This window comes from Psittacula echo, assembly GCF_963264785.1.
Source record: "Psittacula echo genome assembly, chromosome: 3".
In the NCBI taxonomy this organism is placed as follows: domain Eukaryota; kingdom Metazoa; phylum Chordata; class Aves; order Psittaciformes; family Psittacidae; genus Psittacula; species Psittacula echo.
The window spans coordinates 10122870-10141353 of NC_137736.1; the positions used below are offsets into that span (position 1 = coordinate 10122870).

General features: G+C 45.4%; 1 protein-coding gene across 2 annotated transcripts in view; it reads left to right on the forward strand.

Moving 5' to 3' along the window:
- IGSF11 (immunoglobulin superfamily member 11) overlaps window positions 1–18484 on the forward strand; it is a gene marked incomplete at both ends in the record, with an annotated part of 101916 nt that overhangs the window by 61708 nt on the left and 21724 nt on the right. The gene's annotated exons all lie outside the window — the stretch shown is intronic.

Below are 18484 nucleotides of genomic sequence, written 5' to 3' on the forward strand. Positions count from 1 at the left end.
ATGGGGGGTTTAGTTATACTGCGGTATCCTGTTGGCCAGGGTAACTCACAAGCCTATGTGTTATTACCAGCAACTTTTCGATGACAAAGGCCAATCCTAAAACAGCTGTCTCATGCTGGCTGTGCATCTTTTGAGCTGCTGGTAGAGTAGGAAAAGAATGTGGAGCATTGCTGTAAATAATGAAACTGCACATTTCTCCCTTTGAAAAGCATCTTGCCATACTATCAATTCCTGCATTTCTGACATGTGCTGTAACCAGGCTGTGGTGGGTTCTCCTCCATGTATGAACTAGCAGAAGATATTTTAGGTTTTTCCCCTTTTCTATCAAAACTTTCAGAGAGCAGAGATGTTTTTCCTAGGTCTAGGGGATCCCTAAACTGTAAAATCTGGAAAGGGTCTCTTGGCTGTGCGTCTGCTACTGTACAAAGTACTGGCATTTCTCATAGCCTGGCAGACATGGCATGGGAAATTATTGGCCTTCATGTGTGCTGGGGGTGTCCATTACAGTTCATCATGAGTCTCAAGCTGCTGATAGACACGGCTTCTAAGGCCAATGCCAGTTCACTGGTCAATGATTAATCTCTAGGTCTGGAAGGGAGTCTCTCATTTCACCTCTTGCCTGGTCTTTTCAGGGTTCATAAGTAATCTAATTAGCGTTGTTCTTTCTGATGCCACTCATATGTTACCTGTAACATGAAGGTTGTACTACATCCTGAGTAACTCCCAGCCTAGGGAATACCCGCAATGTTTGCGCTGCAGTCATATGTCACAACTACCCCCCAGGGCCAGTCTTACAAGACAGCAATCAGACAGCTAACCACATCCAAGAAAGAGCCTGCTGCTCTGCTTCTTGAATGCTTCTCTTTGGGCCTGTGCCCTGATGGGAGCTGCATGTTCGTGCCACCCCTACCAGTGAAACCCACAGACTCCAGGTAGCAAACATACCCCAGTGGCAAAACAGGCCTCTGCAGAAGAGATGCGTTCTACATGAAGAACTAAAAAGTCACTGAGGCTCAGTCATTCATGAGTAACTCATTGAAGAAAGACAGAGAACTCATCGTTGTTGGAGATGGGTGGGAAGATACTACTCAGTTCTGTTGAAGTGGGATCTCAGATGTGTTACTGGCCACCTGAGAAGCCACATACCAGACAGCTGTAGGAAATCAGGCTTCAGACATTCTGCTGCTCAAGAAGCTTTTTGTTCTTATTTTAAAGAATAAGTTTAACCAGAGCAATGAAAAAGTAGGTGTCCTGTTGTGACCATGGTGATCACATGGTTTCTGTGATAATGAATAGCATCCTTACTTGGGATAGTAAACTCAACCTCAAGCATTACCTGCAGGCTAATTGCACCTGAGTTTTGGCGTCTTTGCTGCCATTTCCAAATATCCAGTGTATTTCTTGCCTATGTCTCTGTGTTGGGTGGGCCTCTTGCAAGTGGGTCCAAGAGAGGGAAAAGAAAAAAGAGAAGTTCTAATCTTTGTGACCTGCCTGGACTTACCACCTCAATGCTCTTTCCTGTGCAGCTTTCACAGATTCTTCTAGGCAGAAAGGCCCAAGAGCCCTAAAAGCCCCTGAGAGATGCAAATTCCTAGCTAAAGACCTGTGGCTGTGTAGGTAACAGAGGACCTTGCTCACGTATAACAGATTTTGATCTTTAAAGATATTTAGCTGGATTCCTTATCAAGTCTTAGGACACTGTTTGGCCAACAGGAAGTGGTCTATGATCCTTATTTTCTATAGGGGAGACCAGGTATGATGTTTTAAAGGCTGATCTCAGTCCTTAGAGAAGTCCATTTACACAAGCCCTTCATAATCAGAATTGCCTTATCCTGTCCAAAGTGGGCTTGCTACAGCAGACCCCAGTGACACAAACCTGTTTGTGGGAAACAGGCTAAGGAAAAGCTGTTAGAGCTGAAATAAAAATCCATATGTAATTGACCTACTGAGACCTATCTAAAATGTCAGTAGTATCGGTCCTTACTGCCCACTCTGCTTACCGCTGCTTGTGGAGTTAACATTGAAGCGATTCACGTGCGTCAGAACATGAAGCCATCACTTCTGGTGTCTGGAAACAGAGCAAGGAAGAACTTTCTTAGGTTAAATACGCTACAGTTCAAGGAAGACTTCTAGGATGTTTCTTATCAGCTTGCTGAAATCACTAGGAAGTCCCTTAAACATCACATCCTACACACACTGCTCTGCAGAGCTTAGGGCACGTGCTTTTCTTCCTGGAAGCTACACCAGCATGTACTGCAATGCCTGTTTCTTGAAGGTTTTGGGTAACTGCAGGGGGACTGCAAGTGTTTGTGCCTTGGCCTGATGACTGAGTGAGCAAACCCGCAGGCCTGTGCAGTCAGTGGGAGTGGCTGTATTCCTCATGCAAACACACACAATATGCATTCTTCCACGGGCCTCAGGGAAGGGCACACATCTGAACACTGCACTATCTGTGGCAATGATTAGCATCTATTTATCACAGCTATTGTGAAAGCAGGGTAGCAGTCTTCCTACCACATCAGTTCCAGGAGTGCCTTCACCTCATACTTGTTCATTCATGTGGCACAAATCAATTTTCGTTGATGCTTAGCTGGATTGCATCTGCAGAACCACAGGAGTAAGAGCAGGCATCATTTCTGTTTCTTGTGGTACTCAAACCCCCATTGAGCTGAGTTCTGACTGCAGATTTTCTAGTCTGCAGCTGCTGAAGATGCAGGAAGACATCCATCTCAAACCGTGTGTCTTGCCTCAGGCAGCTGTGAGCTTTGGTGCAGTGGGATCCCTTGCAGAAATGAATGTCAGTGATGGAGGGTGATGACTTGGGGGTCCCCATTAGCCTTTCAGAGCCTATCCTGCCCAGGTCATGCAGCAGTCCAGTGTGTACTGTGTTGGTGTGATCCCTGTGTGGTTCACTATATACCTTGCAACCTGGGAGAAGACTTATCCAATATGAAATTCCTCATTTACTTACTCTGAGTGGTTCTGCCTCCATCCACAGTGGGAGACCTCTCAGGAAAATTAGCAGCCAGCTGTGGAGCAGTTTTGCGCATCTGTGGTTGTGATATCAAACCCCTCATGCCTACATTGTATTGAGACTCTGGTGTTCTTAAACACTGTCTTTGTTAGACACCTGTTCTTACTTAGTGTAGGACTTGAGTATTATATGTATGGAGTATTTATACTTGTCATACCACAAAGAGTTGCTTTACTGCCAAAAGTGTTTGTGCTGCAGCCTGTGAAATTAAGATAATTATCCACCTCTGTGCAAATTATAAGGTACTTGGTGGTCTGAATTTCCCTCTGCATGGGCTTGTCTCTGTATTGAGATCCTCTGAACTGTGTCTGAGTTTGAGTAGGCAGTGTGACTGCTCTTCCAAGTGACTTCCAGGGTCACATATATTGCTTGTAGCATAGCAAGGAGAAAGCAGAAGCAAAGACTTCAATCTCAGAAAAGCACCCTCATTTCAGAGCTGTCCTCCCTCGCCAGGTACACTGATACCAACATTTCCTTTGGTAGAGCTCAGTTTGTCTTGCAGCAAGGAGAAAAACACCCTTTGACTTATAAATTGAGCACATTTAATGGGGAGCAGCATGGGAGGAGTTATTATTAATAATTATTTGCATAACAATTGCCTTTCTTCCATAGATCTCTCAAAGCTGGGCAAATATGAATTAATTCGACCTTAAACTACCCACGTGGGAGGATGCAAAGTATCATTATCCACATGAACAGTTTCTTTGCATGATTTTACTAATTATAGTATAGCACTTAGGTGTTGTTATATGTGCTATATAAGACGGTAAATATCATTTTACAGAGAGGAAGAAAGGGCATTTCTTACACAATCAGACTCCCTTTCCAGTACACTCTCGGTACTATCTCCAGCAATGAGGAGAATTATTCCAGCAGAAGATGGAGGAAATGGGCCATCAATGGGCAGCATGGCCAGAGCTATGAATAGGTGAAATGCCTTGCCTAAACCCTGCAGAAGCTCTCAAATTGCTGGATCTAGATAGTAACTCAAGTTGCACACCTTCCACTATACAAGAACAGCTTTCACCTTTCTCTGTTGCTCAGAGGAATCACATTCCTGATCCTAACAAGGCAGCGTAATGCAACCTTCCCAAAAAGGCTGAGCTGTTCCAGTAACACTGGCTTAAGATGTCACCAGGATGGTCCAGTGAAGTGTGGGAGCACCTCCCATTTCATGATGCTTTGAGCATTAGGGAAACAGCTACTTCCTTAAAGCCCTGCGGAAGGAGGCCTTTGCCATCCTTTTTACCTTGCTAAGCACATGGAAAAGAGCTGGCTCTAGGTTTTTCTGAGGACAGCCCAGCAATTGGGCATGGAGGTGTCTGAAATAAATATAGTTTTGGAGGAGAGTTCATTTCCCCTGAATTAATGCAGCCTGACACAGAGCGCAGGAGCATGTGCCATCTGGTCAGATCTGCCTTGCTTTTGTGAACAAGGGGGAGGGTAACTGATACCTTTATGAACTGCAGTTGCTGCACATGACAAAACAGTAATCCCCTAGGTACTGACAATGTGAGATGCTAATCTGAAATTGAAATGAGTAAAGGCACACAGGCCTGGTAAGGTTGTGAAGGTCAAAACCTTTGTCTCTAAGGAAATTAGTATTTTTATCTTGAGAAACCCTGGGCACAGCCGTGTAGTGCATCAATTTAATAAGAGGCAGTGGGGTAGCATGCTGCTCTTTTATTTCAGAGCCAAGCTTGTTCCTTTTGCATGTAGAGTGTAATGCTATTTCTTTCCTTCATTCCATGACCTGTGTGTGTTCTCTGTAGAGATTTCACTCCCATATTACCCATCCATGCCTCCTGCACCACTTCGGCCCTTTTTTGCCATTGCCTTCTGACGCTACTGTATAAATTGGGCTGGAGGGTGTCCCTGTCACTTGTCCTCAGCTAGAGAGCAAGCATCTAATTCTGCTGTTGCCTGTTGTCCTGCCAGGCACGTAATGAAATGGCCAAATTCCACCCATTTTCCCTGGGAGGAAGTCTGAAACTGGTTAGCGGGATGTTGTGATGCAAGCTGTGATTGTGGGGAACCTGGAGGAGATCCTCATCTCTTTCCTCATGCTGCCTGTGAGAGCAGGGCTTGAATGTTTGTGAGCAGTGGGCAAGGGTTCTACATAAGCTGCTGGAGAGTGATGGTGCCCCACAGTGATGATGAGGAAGTCACGGCTGGCCATGACTTTGGTACAGGATGGGCTCTTAAGGCCAGCCATGCTGGCCTTAATTTAGTAAGTAATGGCTGAGTAACCCAGGGGCATGTGTAAGGCAGGAGCAGAAAGTGTTTGCCTTGTCTTCTTAGCAAAATTGCTCTCTGGCTGCATGCCTTCCTGATTCTCAACCATTGTCCTGTAGTGCAAAATAGCAATGAGGGCTCTGAAGATTCTCTGCCGATGAGGGCAGCTGGGCCTGCAGTGCTACCAACAGCAAAGGAGAGAGCAGGGAGGTGATACAAAGCTGCTTTCACATGCAGCAAACAGAGGGGGAATCTCTTGGGGTTCTGGGTGAGATGCAGGTAACAGCATCCACTTACCTCCCTAAGGTTTGTAGTGCCTGTGCTGCTCGGAGGTAGGACCTGCAATATTATGCTTAGGATGAAATGGAGTGGTAGGATAACAGAGTGTAACAAATTTGTGGTGGGGGAAGAACAGATGTGATCATTGCATTTTTTTTGGGGGTGGGGTTACACACATGCATGCTGGAAGCCTCTGTCATGGAATCATAGAATAGTTTGGTTTGGAAAGGACCTCAAGATCTTCCAGTTCCAATCCCCTGCCATGGGCAGGGATGCCTCACACTAGACCATGTCACCTAAGGCTCTGTCCAGCCTGGCCTTGGACACTGCCAGGGATGGAGCATTTACCACTTCCTTGGCATCATCCCAGAATTCATTTCGCTGAAACACAGCCCTGCACCTCCCACCTAAGGGGATAATTTGTCTTCTGCAATTAGGTCTTTCCCTGCTCTAGGTTCAGTCTGTGGGTAATGGGCAGGCCCACAGAGGCAGCATGCACCACTTGGGGTTGGGTCAAGCTGTGATTTGTGGGGAGGTGAGGGCTTCAGGAGGGGTAAAGATCAGGGGGTATGTTTTCTGTGCAGTTAGTTGAAGGAGAGTATCGCTGCTCTTCTGGCCAGGAAAGATGAATGGGAGGAGGATGTTTCTGTGTGGTGGCTTGATTGTCCTTTTCCCCTGATGAAATGTGGGAGCAGTACCTTGATGCATTCCTCTCATTCTCAAATGGAGTAAAACTTGCCTGGCTTTTCAGGTGGATGAAAGGTGCTATAAAGAAAGGTGAAGGTTTATCTGGCCTGCAAAGCCCAGATAAAGGGTCAAGGTTTAGGTTTAATTCTTGACAGGGAGATTCTTGCTCAGAAATTTCCATCAGTTTCAGGAGTGCTAAGCTCTGATTATTTGTGCAAGGGGCGTGTTCTTGTAAAGATACTGTATGTGTTCCCTCCCCACATCTCCAATCACCACCCTTCTTTTCACCTGGAAAGGAAGTACTTCCAAACCTAGGCAACTTTAAATATGTCTTCTCTTTTACCTTGTTTCTTTTGCTCCCAACCTTGGGTTTGTTTCTGGCCCAGAATGCCTGATAAAATCACGCAAAGGTCTTTATATTTGGCTAGGAGCTGACCAGATGCCCCAGCCTGTGAAATAATCACCATCTGTTGATTGTAATCACAAGGCAAAAGCCAAAAGCCTGGAAGGTTTTTTCAGTGATGTATTCAAAGAACTGCAGCTTGACTTTTCGGAATAAAAACAAAGCTTCTGCTGTGGGTCAGATGTTTTTCTTCCTTCCCTTTGCTTTATACCTCTCCACATGCGGACTGCCTGTGAATAGCTCTGCTGCTCATTCCCTCCTTATCAGAACCTATTTGGCTTTGCACTTTCTTTCGTTTTCCCCATTGCTGTCTGAGAAGGTGACACCGTTGCTGTGTCCCGGTGCAGTGCATCCATCCTCTGCTGCTTGGCACTTCAGTGCAGAGCATGCTTATCTCGGGTCCTGTACACAGTGAGTTTCTTCTCTCCCTCTTTTTGTGTCTCTGACATCTTGCCATTCTCACATCAGTCAAAGATCTCCCTGGGGAAGAAGGACAATGGCAAATACTGCAGGTGCAGTGAGAATCAATAATTCATTTAATTATAAATTAATAAATGCTGCTGCTGCTTGGGGACAAGAGGAGAAAAAGGAAGAACATTAATAAAGTGGTTTCCAGATCAATTCCACGACTCTGAGAACCTGAAGAAAGGCTCTAGAGGGCCAGAACTTCCTAACTGTCAAGTCTGTAGGGTTCCCTCACTAGCATCATCGCTGCTTTTGGGTTTAATTCAGCAATACGGCTGTTATCTGCCCTTCTCTCCTGTGGAGCTTGGAGGCTGCAGAATTGGTATTTGCAGGACAGAACAAAATGCCTCTGGGTGGGGCAAGTGAGCTGCATTGGAGCTTTTATTCTTGCTGGATAAAACCATTGCAGTTCTTGAAGTGCTTCTGCCAGGCACTAAAAGAAGGCAGGTCTCCAGTCGCCCCTAAACAGCTGAGCTTGCTTCTCTGGAACCATGGGGTGCAACTGAGTATTGCTGCCATTGGGTTACCTGGGAATGCTTAACACTGTGCCACATCTGGCCCTGCCCAAATACATGGTGTGGAGTGCACATATGCCTCCCATCTGCTTGAGACTACAGCGTATGAAGGCAGGGCAAGCCAGGATTTAGCCATCAGGACATGAAGAATGAATATAATAAGGATGTTAAGTGTATTAACCTCCAGAAGACACCTCTCAGGCAGGAGATACCTGTTTATTTCAGTAAGTGGACAAAGCCTTGGAAAGCCCTGATTGCAGCACTCCTTCATCTTGTGGTAATGGATGTAACGGGTGGCCAGACTTATCAAATGAGTTACCACTTCCCAATACCTCCTGTCTCTCCAGTGTAATCTGTCCTTCCCTGTGCTTGCAGTAGTGCAGACCTTTCGCGGCAGCTCAGATGAAGGTCCTTGGGGCTGCTGAGCACTCATTACTCTTGTTTTCTCCTTCATTGGCTCTTAAGTAACAGATGTGGATGTCTCCTGATGGGGGGGTTGGATTTGTCTTGTTGAAAATACATAGGACCCCAAGGATATTCCTCCCTGGATTTAGTGCTCTGTGTATGTACCTGCAGTTGGGGCTGACTTAAATTTCAATGAGAGAAAAAGAATGGTCATTTACATCATTGCTCAGGAGAAGAGGTCAGGTCTGTTTATGCTGCATGGTAGTGCTTAGAGGAGGTCAGCAACTGTGCCGCAATCCCAGCCCTTCCTGTGGTCAGCAGGCATCTGGAAACATGACCTCCCGAGGGACAGGAGGTCTTTTTAATGTATTTGTATGTCACTGTATTAATAATGGTAATGAATAGTGGAATTAGAGCCTTAATATCTCTTTTATGTAACTACACATGTTGCTAATGGGCATAAGATTAGCCAGAGCTGCTGCAATACCCAGCAATGCTCTTTTGCCTCAGCAGAGGCTTATATACTGGCTAAAGTCTCTGCTTTTCCTAAAAGGAAGGAACAAATCAGTGCAACCAAAATTGCTCCTGGAGCCTGGGAGCTGAGATCTCAGGCAGTGCAAAGACTGGGAGAGAGGGAAGGGATCTCCAAAAACATCTCCACTTCTCTGGATGGATCTTAGTGCCTGTTTTCTGTGCCCTGTCTTTCATTTCTGTTGAGTTACTTCTAATTTTCACTGATGCAGAAGCAGAACCACGCCAACTTATTTCCTGGTGTAAGGTCTATATTTTTCTTTTCTTTCTAGTTTAATCTCATAAATCCTAGTTATTACCTCCTTCCACTCTGCAGCATTCACATACATCAAGTGTATTTTACAGTTTACTTCCTTAGGGTTGTTCCTTAATAAGCTGCACACATTAACCCTTCTTAGTCTTCTTTATGAATTCTCCCAAGCCTGTTTATCAATTGCCTCTGATTTTTTTCTACTTTGTTGCTCATTCATTGCTGATGAGGAAAAACTGATAGAAAGAACAAAATTGAATCCTTGGGCTGGTTGCACTGAAATGGTGTCGAAAGCCTTTCCTCCCTCCCATTGCTGTGTTGGGATGCTCCTCTGTTCAGCACCCACAATTAGAAGAGTCTGTTTTGCTAATACAGCAGCATCAAGATTATTTATTTGCTGTAACCTCGACTCTCAGAGAACAAAACAGTTTCTGTGTTTTTTCCCTCCTGCTGAGTATCCATCTTTTGGATTATTGCTCTCCAGGGACATTACCTGCATTTTTCTATTTTGTTGGGTTCAGCTTGCAGCTTTGATGAGTCCAGATTCAATCATCCTCTGTCCCACTCATGCTACTCTCTGCTTTAACTTTCGTACCATTGCCCACACACTGCTTAATTTTAAGGAGCTCTGTATTCAGCAAGGGCCCATTTCTTTGTCTTCCATTATATTTGCAATTTCTCTGTAGGGTGTCAACTGCAAATTTCATGGACAGTTAGTGCTGGTTTCCTGTGTCACTGGTTTAATAAGACCAACATGGATGCAAACCCTTTGGCATGTCATTTATCACTTTCCAGTACAACAAAGTGCATTTTCTTTTGGTATCTCTGGCCAGCTTTTTGATCAGTGGGCTGTTGGCTCTGGTCAAACTGATTCAGTGGAGCAATGTCAAATCCTTCAAATTCCTAAAGCTTGAAAGTCCCAAAGCTTCAAATTCCCTTTAATGCCTTTCCTCTGGATGCTAGTTGTGCATATGTATTCATAGAATCATAGACTGGTTTGGGTTGGAAAGGACCTTAAAGATCACCCAGTTCCAGCCCCCTGGCATGGGCAGGGATACCTCACACTAGACCATGTTGCCCAAGACTCTCCCCAACCTGGCCTTGAACACTGACAAGGGATGGAGCATTTACCATTTCTCTGAGCAACCTGTTCCAGTGCCTCACCCACTCTCACAATGAAGAACTTCTTCCTTATATCCAAAAGATTTTTACTTGTGTATTGCATGTGTTTTTATTCTTTAGATTCTTAATGACCCTTCATATTTATTTCATTATTTCATTAGGGAAAGATACTGACTTGGAATTTAAATATTGCCAGCTCTATTTCTTATTGAAAATCTTTATTACATTTGCTTTTTGGTTGGTTTTGTGGAGCCTCTCTAACTCAATGTAAATTGTCAGATTATTTGTCACTGGGATAATACTTATGTCAATGCCCTGCCATAACAAATTAGGCTCCTGATCCTGCATATATTTATGCAGGTGCTTATATGTATGGATTGCTTAATGTTCAGCCCTGTATTAATTCTATTGAAGTGAAAAATACTTTGAATAAATGTCTCTGTCTTCTCTGGATTAAGTTCTAGGATGTCATTTGCTTTATTTGGTTTGTGAACCTATCATTCTTCAAGGTCTTTTTGCTTCTGGCTTTTTTTAAACTTGCTTTATTCCCCCTTCTTTCCAGTCCAAACTTCCTCTTTTTATTCTTTTGGTTAAGGACAGATTTAAAAAAGCTGCTCAGCCATTTCTCAACCATTAATGTCATTCTTATCCTCATTTATTAATGAAACTACCTGCTTTCTGGTGCTGCTTCTGCTTCTGATGAGTTTGTAAATCCCTTCTTATTCCTTTCAGTGCCTTAGGCAACGTAAATTCATTTGCTTTTTTCCCTGCTTGCCCTCATCTTTTCCCTACAGCCTTAACCCACTCTGTATATTCTTGTTTAGTCACAATCTCCACTTCCATTTGCAGCACAAGACTTTTCTTGTGATTTCCTTGATGAAAAGGCATTAGTAGGAAAACACTGGTGTACAGTGCAATAAGACCTGAAGTGTTTCATTTCAAGTCCTGTGTGTGACCTCAGAATAGCCTTCCAGTACCTAAAGGGGTCTACAAGGATGCTGGAGAGGGACTTTTCATCAGGGACTGTAGCGATAGGACAAGGGGTAATGGGTGTAAACTAAACCAGAGGAAGTTCAGGTTAGATATAAGGAGGAAGTTCTTTACTGTGAGGGTGGGTGAGGCACTGGAACAGGTTGCCAAGAGAATGCTCCATCCCTGGCAGTGTTCAAGGCCAGGTTGGACAGAGCCTTGGGCGACATGGTCTAGTGTGAGGTGTCCGTACCCATGGCAGGAGGTTGGAACTGGATGATCTTGAGTTCCTTTCCAACCCAAACCAGTCTATGATTCTATGAAGGCAAAGCACAAGGGTGAAACCTGAACTGAAAAACTGAGTGGCTCCAAGAGCGGAGAGGAGGCAGGAGGTCCTTCCATCCTTCCACGCTCCACTTCATGATGGATTAGCAACATTGCCATGCTTGAAGGCAGGCATGGTCTTTGAACTCCGTTCACATGTTAGGTAGGCAGAAATATTCCATGAACACCATGGCTGTTGCTAGCAGAGATGGCAAACCTGCTTTTGGGCAACAAACTGGAGACTAATGAAGAAGTTGCTCCATGAGGTCTGGAAACAAATAAGCTTGGAGGCTAAATTTGGAAGCTCATTAGGAAAGACCTATTCAGCCAAGCCTGATCTTGTGATCTGGAGAATGCCTGTAACTCATGTCATGTGAATGGGGCTGTGCCACTGACCTGCCCTGTAACCTTGGACAAGTCTCTTTCATGTTCAGTTTCACCATCTATAAAATGGGACACAGTTATTGCAAACTACTGACTATGAAATCACCAGGAAACTGGGTGGAAGCAACAATGTTGTTCTCTTGTAGGGAGTCGAAGTGAAGCCTTTGGTGGGGCAAGACAGGAAGAAGTGGATTGTGTTCAGTGCTTCCCATCACCTCTTTTGGGGATGCTCTTACTCATCTTTCTCCCTCCCTTCCTCCCTATGTAGAGAGCCATGGAGAGGAGCTGTAGGTAAGCAAAGAGTAAAAGAAGATCACGAGTTCTCCTGTGCCTCTGGAACCAGAATAGTACCAGCCAGTGCTTCTTCATCTTCCCACATCACTTTTGGCATGCTTCCTGAAGATGGACAAGTCAGGAGTCACCCAGAGTCCTGGGGAGATGAAAGAGCACAAAATATGCTTCAAAATAGAGGTCACACCCATAAAGCCGTGCTTCTCCCCTTCTGCTGTGCCGCATGGTGTTGTGCTATGAGGACAGGGGGTCTGCCAGGGCAATGGTCAGTGTGTTGGCTGTGTGCTCAGAGGAAATGCCTTTTTGTTTACATGGGGGAGAGAGAAGCTTAGAGAAGGACCCTGGCACAGAGCAGTTGGGATTCGGTTAATCTGCTTAGAAATACATTAATCAGAGGATCAGATCCTGTCAACAATACTCCTGTCAACAGCCCTCACTCTCTTCCCTCTTTCAGTACCATCCTCGCCACTGATTCCATAGGGTCCTACTCCTCACCCTCCTCCTTGTGTCCCTCCTCTCCCCGGCTGTGAAAGTCAGGGAGTAATAAAGGACAAGAAGATTAAGGCAAAATTAACAAATAAAATATAAATCCTAGATCTAAATGAAAATTAAAAATGGCTCTTCAGCTGCTTACTTGTTTCCCTAAAAATAGCATCATACCCCAGCCAAAATAAACATAGCCAGGATTTCCCTGGAAAGTTTCTGGGAAAACAGGCAGGTCCCAAAAGATGAGCAAAGAGTGGAAATAGTGGGTGTCTGCTTCCCCCCGACTCCATTCATCTCCCTCCACTTCCACTGGAGCCTGCAGGAGAAGCTGTGGGGCCACACTGAGACATGGCATTATCCCAGGGACTGGAAAAAGGAATACTCCAAATCACCAACCCTTGATGCCTGGGGCAGGAACTGCAGGTACTTGGCTCTTGGTTAACACCTCCTCCCTAAAGGTCATCTGTCATTGTCAGCAGTCACAGTTTAGTGGGTGCTCTGATTAAAACTGGAGCTAGCCAGCTCAGTTTCTCTTCTGTGCAGATGGGGTAATAAAACACACAAAGGACATTACCTGAGAAGCTCTGAAAGAAGGTGTTACTGTTCCTCAGGATCATCTTTCCTGCCTCACCTCTGGTGAATTGGAAAGCAGGCTCAAAAGTGGCTACACAGAGCTGAGGTTGACACACAGTTGGGTGCTCTCTGAGCTCTGTTGTCAGAGCAGTGTTTGTTTTACATGCACTGTCTTCTAGCATTTTTGTTCTATTAATTTTTCAAGGAAAGCACAAGAACAAAAAGCATTGCAGCAAACAAGATATCAGTACCAACGGGAGGATAAAGAGGAGGTAGATGGCTATTGCTATCTACTTTTCATGTTCACTTTGCACGCACAGTGGTTTATGTTATTGGGTTTTGTTGTCAGATATGCAGCACTGGGTTTCATCCTCTGTATGAAGATACAACCATAAGCAATGCAGGATGTGCGGTGTGGCTTACTTAATTTCAAGGGAAACCTTTAACTTCAGGCCTCTCCTGCTCTTTGAGCCATTGTTTTAACAGCATTACAGTTGCATTAATTTTGGAGATTTTACAATCCCATGTTAATCCAAATTCCATTGAAGTTAGTACACAGACACCCATTGTCTTATGCTGGGGGTTGGTTCAGGTCATTGCTCTTCATATTGTGCAGAGGGAAAGGATGGGGATAAAGGGAAGGATGCAGTGGTATATCAGAGCTCAGCTTCTCTTTGTGCTTTCATGGGTGAACTAAATGTTGCCTAAAAAAAAAATGGAGGCGGGTAAATGTTTTTACAAGAGGATTGTTTTTATGAGGGAGCAGGAGGCATGAGGGGGGGGGTTACAAAGCTAATTGTGCAGCAGTACTTGTCCCAGATGGGAACAACAGAGTGCTTTGGCCAGAGAGTTCTTGATGCATCATCCCTCCCATGGGAAGATGTGTCCATGTGCCAGTTTCCCTCATTTGCTCCCTCCTGCTGAACCACTGCACTGAAAAAAAGAGAGAACCCACCTCTGGTTCTCCTCAGTCTGCTTTAGGGAAGGGTCCAGAGCAAACAGTTGCCATTCCGCTGTTTATGGATTTATATGAGCAAACATATTCAGCTACTTGAGGGCACGTGGACCCTTTAAATGTTGGTGCACCCACCTTTGCTTGGCATACCTCCTGCGTTCATTCTGCTAGCCATTGTGGTGCACTGCAACCCAGCTGCTCAGTGTCCAAGTGTGGCTGCCATGGCTGGCACTGGTGTCTGTTGGCTATGCTTCTATGGGTGCTTCTCCGGCCTCGTTTCCCTGACAAATGTGTAGTGTAGATCTTGTGACCCGTACGAGTCAATGGGGCAACAGCTTTATAAGACCTGGGCTTGAACATTGGCCCTGCAAACAACAAGTGGTTGTAAGGCTCTCCAGTAGACCATGTCCAGACATTGTGCCAGCAAGGCAGAAATGCTGAGTTAGCAAGTTCCCAAATTCCTGCATTTTGGCTTCATCCCAGCAAGTGGGAGGTAGAGAGCCAATAAACCTCACAGAGACATGTGCCTTTGACAGCAACCCCATGTACATGAACTGCTCTATTGCTCCTGGCTGGGAGCTGGGGCTCTGACCCTTGCTGGATGAGGTTATAGCACTGGATCAGTGCATTTAGGGATTTTTGTCTGCCTGGGCAATAGAGGGTGTGATGGCATTGCTGCATCTGTTCTGTTCAGCATGAGTAAGAGTCTGAGGGAGTATATGGCAGCACAGATCTTGCTGTGAGCTGCTATCAGGAAAGCACACAATGTCCTTTCCAGTATGGTATCCCTGCTCTTTTTAGCATACTAGCTGGATTAAACCTACTACAGATACATGTACTCGTGCTGAATTTTGCTGAGCACAAATACTTGTGGGCTTGGGGCTAGCCTATGTGTTTGGAATGTCGTGCAGAGCTGGTCCAGGTTTTTCCTTTATTACATTCCATTATATTCTTCTCTTAATTTCATGTTTTCTATTGAAAATGGTCGGGGAGGAGGAAGAAGTGGGGACAAGTGGTTTTTAATTCTTTTCTAACACTGCTTTTAATTTTCACTTTGAGGAAAGGGGAGGGAAAAGAGGACTGGAAAGGAGTCAAGGGAGGAAAGGAAAGAACCCTTTTTTGTTGCTTTTTGTCCAATTTTGGTGCTGGAAAACTCTTATCTGTTTTTCTCCTCGCTTTCATCTTCATCTATTTACTTCTTGTGTTCCTTTCTCCTATTTTCCCTTGTCACAGATACTCACTTTCCTGAGGACACAAATATCCACAAGTGCTGATATTTGCACGGAAAGTAGGGAAGGGAACTTGCAAGAAAACACAGTGACTCAGGTAGAAGCGTGTATTGGTATCAAGCTAAGCTGGTGACCTCTTCTTGAGCACTGAAGCTGCGAACTGCTGAGCCAAGAAAGGGTGGATGGGCTTTGTGCTGGTGTCAGCCTGGTAAATCAAACTGAACCCAGGAGAGCTGCCTCTCCTCTCCTGAAAATAAAACAGATTTCTTCCTTTGTTTTCCCCACTGCATGTGGAGGAATCTCCTTTTGGGTCTTCTGGCTTGAGAAGTGAGGATTTTAAATGTGAATGGTGCTGAGCAGAGAGATTTAAGACCTTTTGTCGTGCTCCAGTGCTCCCAGCAGGAGTTTCCTAGCCATGATTGTTCTCTGCCTGAGATCAGCCACTGCTTTTTCCATTCTCTTAATAGCAGTGGCTTTGCTGGGTCTTGCCTCAGGCCCATCTAGCCCCATAACTGGGCTACTGGTCAGAATTCTGATTTCAGCAGATGTTCAGAAAAAGATGCTCAAGGAGGCATCTTCTCCCATGTACCTTCACCCTGGAGTGTCATGAAGAGGGTTATGAAGGAAGAGTGGCTTACCACCAACTTCTTCTCGTGCCATTGGCTTCCTTGGTCGTAGGCATGAAATGACATAATTCAGGGCCTGACGTGCTCCATTTCCAGGCTCAGTGTTGTGTGCCGGTGTAGATGGTGGGCAGTGGGGCTGAGAAAGGGGGTTGGAAGATTACCCCTCCTAGTATCTACCTGCCACAAATGTACTGTTGCTGAGCAAGCTGTAGGTCACTGGGGCAAAGTGGGCTTCCTGCAAATCCTGTTTTCTCTGTGGCCTCCTTCATGTTCAAAAGTAGAGAGCTGCAGAGGCTTGAGAACATCTTGGGGTATCTCTTTAGGCCAGTGATCTTTGGGTCTGTGGTCTTTGGGGCTGAGCAAACTGTATTAAATAGCAGCTTTTAGAAACTCAGTGATTTCATGCAGCTGCTCTCCAAAAATCAGGTAGTGAATAGTGGGCCAAAAGTACAGGAACCACCGATCTGGTCTGTGTCCTGCTAAGGCAAAGTACCTGGTCAAACCTCAGTCGGCTCTATATCCTGCCTCTGAAAGCTGCCTGATGTGGAATTTTCACAGCCTCCCAGGAGCAGTTTGTTTCCGAGCTTTGCTGTTGTCATAGCTAGATAGCTAGTCTGAGACCTCGCTGCAAATTCTGTTGCTAATAAAGATGATGGGTAGGGAAAAGAGAACTATTTTTCTCATGCAAATTAAAAACATACTACATTTATCTCTTAGCATTTTTCTATCTGTCTTCTCTTTCTTTTCTGTCCCTTTGATATATCTATCTCTATTTTATTTCCTACCTTCCTTCCTCCATGATGATCATTTTCTCCTTTCACAGGGGGCAGAAAGAAGCATCTGCTGTGTGTTATGGGTTCTCACTTAATCCTGCCTGATCCCCCACTGCTAGAAGGCTCCTTTCCCTCTGGTACCTTTGTGTCTGGTACAGATGAGTACGACAGATTCCTGCAGGAGGTCCTGTGCTTTTGGGATGCTTCCCAACCAGTGCCTCCAGCCCCATCTCCCTCCTCTCTTAGCCCCAAAACCTCATGCTCAGATGTCAGTGTTATCACTCATTTCTTCTAGTGCGATGGTGCCTGGAGCTCTCAAATATGTTCATTAATTAAGCCTCCTGGGGCGTACTCCCTGCTGACCACTCTGTGTAAGTACATGAAGGTGGCAGAAGGGAAGAAAGGGGAGAGGACATGCCTGATGCTGGAGCATACGCTGTGCATCCTGCTGCTTTAGCGGGCTCGCTGTAACAGTTGGTCATTCCTTAAAGCCTCAGCTCCCTGCAGAAGCGGAGAGGGCCTGGGATGCCTCAGAGGGGCAAAGAGACACAATTGGATTTGACAGGATTTGCACCACAAATTAAGTGCTGAGTGTTAACGTTTGACACTCCAGCTCCATGGAGCTTTCGGGTAGCCCCTCGCAGAGAAATCTGTCAGAAACGCAAGCATCCAGAAAGCAGGGGGAAAACCACCCTGCCACCTCCTGTTTTTCACTTCTTGGAGGATGCAAAACACTGGATTGGTGCTGCATGGCCCTGTCAGCTCCAGTGAGCACCGTCATTCCGTAGCGCTGGAGAGGAAGGTGCTGTTATGGCAGGGAATTTTCATGCTGTTAACCCCCATCCCACAGCTCCATGTTTGGTGCTTCTATGGCACAGGGCTGGACGTATGGCTGGCAAAGTGAGCACAGGTCCTGAAGAGTGAGGATCCATATGATGCCCTTCAACTTGGGAGCACTAATTTGCCCCTTCCTGCTGTTCTCACAGCCATGGCCAGTTGTGCTGTTGCAGTGGTGGGCACAACCACACTGCTCGGAACCATGTCCTCTTATTGGTGGGGGGCAATACTGGTGTTGGAGAGGAGAGTTGTGAGGGTCACTGACAGATCTGCAGGATAGGTGAGCCAGATACTCAATGCCCTTCTCTCTCTGCCAGGGAAGTGCTGAGCTGCTAGTCACCATTTGAGGTGCAATGGGATTGTGGAGGTAGCATCACCATTACTCTTAATCAATTAAAAGAAAAAGTATGAAGCAAACCCATTTAATTACATTGAGCCAGGGATGTTCATGTCGCAAGACTAATGGAAGGTTGTTTTGATTTGTTAGACTTCCACTGATCAAAGAGGGCTGGATTTTCTTTATCTGTCCTCTGTGGTTATGGATTGTTGCTGCCGTCTGAAGCAATACTGTCTTCTGGCCTAGCAGAAATGCAAGACATTTTGTGACACGAGTGTAGAAATACAGATCAGTAGGTCCTACTGTAATGAAAGCTGCGCAAGCTGTTATAAAAAGCTGTTCCTCTGATGAAAGTTGTCCCTGGATGGGCAGCAGCCTTGTGCCAGTCTCAATACGGCACAGCCTCCCACAATACCACCTTGTCATTAAAGCTGAATCCCTTCCATATGGCCTGTGTTTACTGTGCACATAAATAACATCCCTCTGGCAGCCTCAGAAGACAATTCCTTTTGAGCTGCTGTTGTTCTAAGGTTTATCCAGTATAGTGCTGACCTTTCATAGCTGTTGGTTCCTTCAGCTCTTGCCCTGCTGTACTGTTCTTTAGCCATTCCACATCCTGCTTAGAGAGAGCCAAAATATCTGTAGGGATATGGGGCTCTTGCAGAGGCATCCAGTGGGTAGCCTTTCCCTCTGTGTCTCTGTGGAGTGTGGGTTTTAAGCCATGCTGATTTAACTCCATGATCTCTTAGGTGTATACGGCTGAATTTATTTCTT